This window comes from Mobula hypostoma, chromosome 8, assembly GCF_963921235.1.
Source record: "Mobula hypostoma chromosome 8, sMobHyp1.1, whole genome shotgun sequence".
Lineage (NCBI taxonomy): Eukaryota > Metazoa > Chordata > Chondrichthyes > Myliobatiformes > Myliobatidae > Mobula > Mobula hypostoma.
The window spans coordinates 38,695,847-38,702,495 of NC_086104.1; the positions used below are offsets into that span (position 1 = coordinate 38,695,847).

The 6,649-nt window shown below is 47.4% G+C and overlaps 1 pseudogene; it reads left to right on the forward strand.

Annotated features, from left to right (window-relative positions):
- Window positions 1-1,551: 1,551 nt before the first annotated feature.
- Window positions 1,552-4,579, forward strand: LOC134350095 (uncharacterized; annotated as a pseudogene).
- The last annotated feature ends 2,070 nt before the right edge of the window (window positions 4,580-6,649 follow it).

The following is a 6,649-nucleotide window of genomic DNA, read 5'->3' on the forward strand; positions in this document are numbered from 1 at the left end:
ATTTAAGAGCTGAGAGGTAATGTTGCAGCTAAATAGGACCCCGGTCAGACCCCATCTGGAGTACTGGGCTCAGTTTTGGTCGCCTCGCTAAAGGAAGGATGTGGAAGCCATAGAAAAGGTTCAGAGGAGATTTACAAGGATGTTGCCTGGATTGGGGAGCATGCCTTATGAGAATAGGTTGAGTGAACTCAGCCTTTTCTCCTTGGAGTGACGGATGATAAGAGGTGACTTGATAGAGGTGTATAAGATGATGAGAGGCATTGATCATGTGGATAGTCAGAGGCTTTTTCCCAGTGCTGAAATGGTTGCCACAAGAGGACACAGGTTTAAGGTGCTGGGGAGTAGGTACAGAGGAGATGTCAGGGGTTTTTTATGCAGAGAATGGTGAGTGCATGCAATGGGTTGCCGGCAACGGTGGTGGAGGTGGATACGATAGGGTCTTTTAAGAGACTTTTAGATAGGTACATGGAGCTTGGAAAAATAGAGGGCTATAGGTAAGCCCAGTGATTTCTAAGGTAGGGACATGTTCAGCACAACTTTGTGGGTCAAAGGGCCTGTATTGTGCTGTAGGTTTTCTATGTTTCTGTGTTTCTAACTCCACAGACACTCCCTGAGCTGTTGGGTTCCTCAAGCAGTTTATATTTTTGCCCTCCCAATCTACTTGCAATGATCTCTTGACATTATTAAGTAGTGATCTGACAAAAGACCAAGAAGGTGGATTATTTTATGTTTATTAATTTTTTATTTCAATGTCAAACAAAATGATATATTTGTTCCAGAACTATTCCAGAATGAGAACTCTCTGAATGAACAATTCCATAGTTGCTGAGGCAACAAAATAAGAGGTTGTTTGCTTATGCCTGCAAAAAACAAGTTTAAGATAGATTTTTAAAAAAAATTCTTCTCGCAAACCCATCTGAGATGGAAGACAGTTGAGTTGGTAATCTTCTAGGATACAAACTAATCAGCAGAAAGGCTTACTTCTTAAGGATTGAACTTCTGTGCTTCACTGAAGACGTGTCCAGAAGCATCAATAGATGTATGTACACAGCTTACACCCTGAGTCCATCAGTGACAAGCAGGACAGACTGGGTGACAACCACGAAAAGAATGGTGACGACTGGAGAGTCAGTGACAGCTCAGAGAGATGGCAACCGGGGCAGAACGGGCTGGCGACCCGATCTGTGTCCTCGGAGAGGAGGACCCCCACAAAAGCTACGATGAATCTAAGGGAGAGATACCCCCAGGGGTGCCTGGGGGGGGGGGAAGGATGAGCACCCCAGTCGGATGGACACAACGACATCAGACCCAGGCAATGAACAAACGACGATGAGGAAGCAGTGTGCATGTGGCAAAATCTGCAAGAACGATTGCGGCTGGAAGATCCACCAAGCGAGGATGAAGTGTTTGGCGGGAGCAGGAGCAGCACAACGCGCAGGTGTCCAACCTGGTGAGATGAAGGAGGTGCCAGGCCCGGAGTCACTCCATAGTGCCCGGAACCTCCAAGTGTTGCAAACTAATCCCTCTAACATGAAGTCTAACAGAAGGCGGATCAAATGGCCTGCAGCTAACATGACTTCACTGTGGAAGCAGTTCGATAAAGATGTTAACCAAATTCTGGAGGCAACGGTGAAGGGAGGGGTTGATAGGAAGCTGCAAGCCATGACAACAATTATTGTTAGTATCACAGCTGAACGGTTCGGAGAAGAGGAGAAGGAAGGTTTCAAAACATCTTACTCGAAGAACCAAAGAGCATTGAGTATCCACAACATCAGGCAGGAGATGAAAGCGCTGAAGTCCCAATACAAGGAGGCAGGAGAAGAGGAGCGCATTGGCTTGGCCCAGCTGATGTGCATACTACAAAAGAAGATCAGGGTCCTCCGCCGGGCAGAGTGGCATCGGAGGCGGCGTCGTGAAAGGGCCCGAAAACGTGCTGCCTTTATCGCCAACCCCTTCACGTTCACCAAGGAGATGCTGGGGGAGAAGCGCAGTGGGAAACTGGCCTGTTCACAGGAAGACATAGACCAACATCTGAAGAAGATATATAATGATCCTGAAAGAGAGCAGGAGTTGGGACAGCACGACATCCTAATAGACCCACCTGAACCGGATGTGCAGTTCGACAGGTCAGAGCTGCAACTAAAGGAAGTCAGAGAGATCGTCCGCAAAGCAAGGGAAAGCTTGGCTCCAGGACCAAGCAACACCTCGTACAAAGTGTACAAGAACTGCCCCAAACTCCTGCTGCATCTGTGGAAGATCCTGAGAATCTTCTGGAGAAGGGGGAAGATCCCAGAACAGTGGAGAGTGGCTGAAGGGGTGTGGATCCCGAAGGAGGAAAATGCCACCCCGATAGATCAGTTTTGCATCATCTTCCTGCTGTGTGTCGAGGCGAAGATCTTCTTCAGTGCTGTTTCTAACCAGCTGTGCACCTACCTAGCAAAGAACACCTATATTGATACATCAGTCTAGAAGGGTGGCGTTTCAGGGATGCCGGGCTGTCTGGAGCATATCGGTGTGGTGACACAGCTCATCAGGGAGGCCAGGGAGAACAAGGGCAACCTGTCACTGTTGTGGTTCGACCTGACAAATGCATATGGCTCCATTCCGCACAAGCTGGTGCAGCTCACACTGACCAAATATCACATCCCCAGCAGAATCAGAGACCTTATCGCTGATTATTACAGCAACTTCAGGATGAGGGTCTCTTCAGGAGCAATTACATCAACCTGGCACAAGGTGGAGATCGGCATCATCACAGGGTGCACTATCTCAGTGACACTGTTCTCCCTAGCCATGAACATGTTCACTAAGTCTGCTGAACCAGAGTCCAGAGGGCCCAGAATGAATTCCGCTCAATGGCAACCACCTATCAGGGCATTCATGGATGACCTCACAGTCACCACAGAATCAGTCCCAGGCTGCCGGTGGATTCTGCAAGGGCTCGAAAAGCTGGTGGAGTGGGCCCGGATGTGTTTCAAACCTGCCAAATCAAGATCGATGGTGTTGAGGAAAGGGAAGGTGGAGAACAAGTTCCGGTCCAGCATTGCAGGCACAGCCATCCCAACCATCACAGAAAAGCCAGTCAAGAACTTAGGCAAAGTTTTTGACAGCTCTTTAAGGGACACAACATCCATTCAGGCAACCTGCACCGAGTTGGATGGCTGGCTGAAATCTGTGGACAAGTCTGGCCTACCTGGGAAGTTTAAAGCCTGGGTGTATCAGCATGGCATTCTTCCCGGAATCCTGTGGCCCCTCCTCATCTATTCAGTTCCGATCTCGACAGTCGAAACCTTAGAGAGGAGGGTTAGCAACCACCTCAGGAGATGGCTGGGGCTGCCAAAGAGCCTGAGCAGCATCGCACTCTATGGACACCACAACAAACTGCAACTGCCCTTCAAATCCTTGGAGGAAGAATTCAAGGTAGCAAGAGCCAGAGAAGTGCTACAGTATCGGGACTCAAGTGACCTGAAGGTGGCTAGAGCAGGGATCCACGTGAGGATTGGCAGGAAGTGGAGGGCAGAGGAAGCTGTTCAGGAGGCAGAGGCGAGGCTGCGTCACAGGAGGCTGGTGGGAGTGGTCACACGAGGCCGAGCTGGGCTAGGATCCTTTCCAACTCCCCAAATGGACACCAGAGGGAAGGAAAAGCGCCATCTAGTTCAGGAGGAGGTGAGAGCAGTAGTGGAGGAGATGAGAGCCTGCAAGGCGGTGGGAATGAAGCAACAGAGAGCTTGGACAAGATGGGAGAATGCGGTTGAGAGGAAAGTGACCTGGGCTGATCTTTGGAAAGCCGAACCACACCGCATCCAATTTCTCATCCAGGCAGTGTACGACGTGCTTCCAAGCCCATCAAACCTGCACACATGGGGCAAGGCAGAGTCATCTGTGTGCCCACTGTGCTCCAAGCGAGGAACCCTGGAGCATACCCTCAGCGGCTGTGCAAGGGCACTTGGTGAGGGACGGTACAGGTGGAGGCATGATCAGGTCCTGAAGACCATCCCTGAAGCCGTCAGCGCAGGAGTTGAGTGGGCGAAGCGGTCCCGACCCTCCAAGCAGACCATTGCCTTTGTCAGAGCTGGGGAGCAGCCAATACCTGCCAAAAGAACATCTGCGGGCATTTTGACCTCTGCAAGGGACTGGCAGCTGTTGGTGGACCTTGAAGGGCAGCTGAAGTTCCCCAACCATATCGCAGCCACCACCCTGCGACCAGACATTGTCCTAGTGTCTGAGCCTACTAAGCAAGTGGTGCTGCTGGAGCTGACAGTCCCATGGGAAGATAGCTTGGAGGAGACCTTTGAAAGGAAGCTCTCCAAGTAGGCAGGACTGGTCAGCAACTGTCAGCAGGCTGGATGGAGAGCGAGGTGTCTCCCAGTGGAGGTTGGTTGTCGGGGATTTGCAGTCCATTCCTTGATTAGAGCCTTCAGTATTTTGGGCATCGAGGGAGAGAGGAAGAGGAGAGCCATCCGCAGTACCACCGATGCGGCAGAGAGGGCCTCAAGATGGCTGTGGCTCAAAAGAGGGGAGCCATGGAGTCATAAGTAGCTAGCCATCTGGACACAAGCTGGGGTCTGATCAGCCCCGGCTGGGTCACCTGGAGGAGGCTGTATGATGTTGAAAGACCCGAAACACCCAATGTTTCCAGGAACATCACTGAAGATGTGTCCAGAAGCATCAATAGATGTATGTACACAGCTTAAGTACTTTAAGCCAGGGAAATTCCCTCAGATTAGTCACCATCTATTAAGAAATATTTTCCAACAGGTCAGCTCATCAAATGAAACAAATATTTTATAAGTTTAGAAATGAAAGAAAAGACTAATGGATAAATTAACAGTCCTTATTGCCAGTGATTATGAAAAACATTAATCAGCATGAGTTTTTGAACTGGAATATCTCATTTTCTTCATTTCTTTGTTTTGCATAAAGCTGTGGGGTATGGGGTGAGATTTTGTCCTCACTGCATGTGTGGTAATCTGGTCGGTAAATCACAGATGGATCACCAGCCTGTTATACAGTTTGTTGATTTTATGTCCTTTCATTTTAGGAGAACTAAAGCTGAACTAGATTTTTAATTAGCAGTAAATTATTCTACAAGGTAATTGCCCGTGTGCTGACGGAAACTTTACAAGATTAGACTATCACAATACTTCTGTAACCAGTTTTCTGATCCAAGTATTGGTTTAAACTGAAAACAGAAAATACTGAAAATAATCAGCAGGTCAGGCTGCATCTGTGGGAGGAGGAACAGGGTTAACCTTTCAGGTTGGAAAACCTACATGCAGCCTGGCCTGCTGAATATTTACAGTATTTCCTGGTTTTGTTTTCTAATGTGTGTTGTTCTGATGAAGGGTGTTGGCCGAAGCGTTGGCTGTTTATTCCCATCCACAGGTGCTGCCTGACCTGCTAAGCTTCTCCAGTGCATTATGTGTATTGCTTGAGATTTCTAGCGTCTGCAGTACCTTCTGTGTCTGTTTGTTGTTCTGTTTTGATTTTCATTTTGTTTGGCTTAAGTTGACTTGATGATGGAAGGAACCTACGTAAGCTCCAACAGCATTTACAAGCAGTGATTAATTTGCTATTTTTTCTTGTCAAGCAACATTTCTTCTGATAGCTTCAACTTTTCATCAAATAATGGTTCTGTGAACATTTAGTCCAAAATTAGACCCAGTTGTTGTGGTTGGATTACCTTCTGAAATATCACCTTCTCATTTTCTGAATCTGGGTCCAGTAAACTGAGAAAATATATGTTCTGGAAAACAAATTACCCACAAAAGAATGCAGCAGCGGATTTCTGGCAAAGGAAACGCTTCCAAGATAACATCCAAATCAGCCCGAAGAAATTCAACATTCCGTCTAAAAACTGGCTAGACACTGCACTCAGTAGGTACACTGGGAAAAAATCTATTCACCAGGGAGCTGTGCTATGTGAGAGCGACCTCCACTCTGGCGCAGTGTACAAGCGGCAGCCGCAAAAGGAGAGACGGAACAACCAAAAAAATCCATCCAGTAACCACAGCCACCTCTTATGCTGCATCAGAATATGTGTGGGTTTTTAATTTGGAAGAGATTCTTGTCAATACCGGCAGGGAGCTAATGAATTATGGGTCTTCACTTATTTCCACTCCCTCAACCATGCTCCTCAGCTTACTCCAGGCACGACAGAGGGCATCATTCATGAGCCTCAGTCTACAGCACCTGACTACATTAACCACTGAACAGTGCTCTCTTCATTAATTTCACCAGCTCTGTAGTTATGATTAGGTTCCCTCCTTCCTGCATAAGTACTTGTCAACAGCCTGCATTAATAGAACCAACTCTCAGAATCAGAATTGGGATCATGTGTAACATCACTGGCATATGTTATGAAATTTGTTGTCTTCTTGGCAGTCGTCCAATCCAATACATAATAATAGAATAAAAAACTGAATTATATATTATATATAATTATATATAGTGCAAAAGAAGAAAAAAAGTAGTGAGGTAGTGTTCATGGACCCATGAGTTCAGTGTCCATTCAGAAATCTACTGACAGAGGGGAAGGAGTTGTTCCTGAATTATTGAGTGTCTCCCTTCAGGCTTTTGGACCTACTTCCATATGGTAGCAATGAGAACAGGGCATGTCCTGGGTGATGGGGATCCTTAATGATTGATG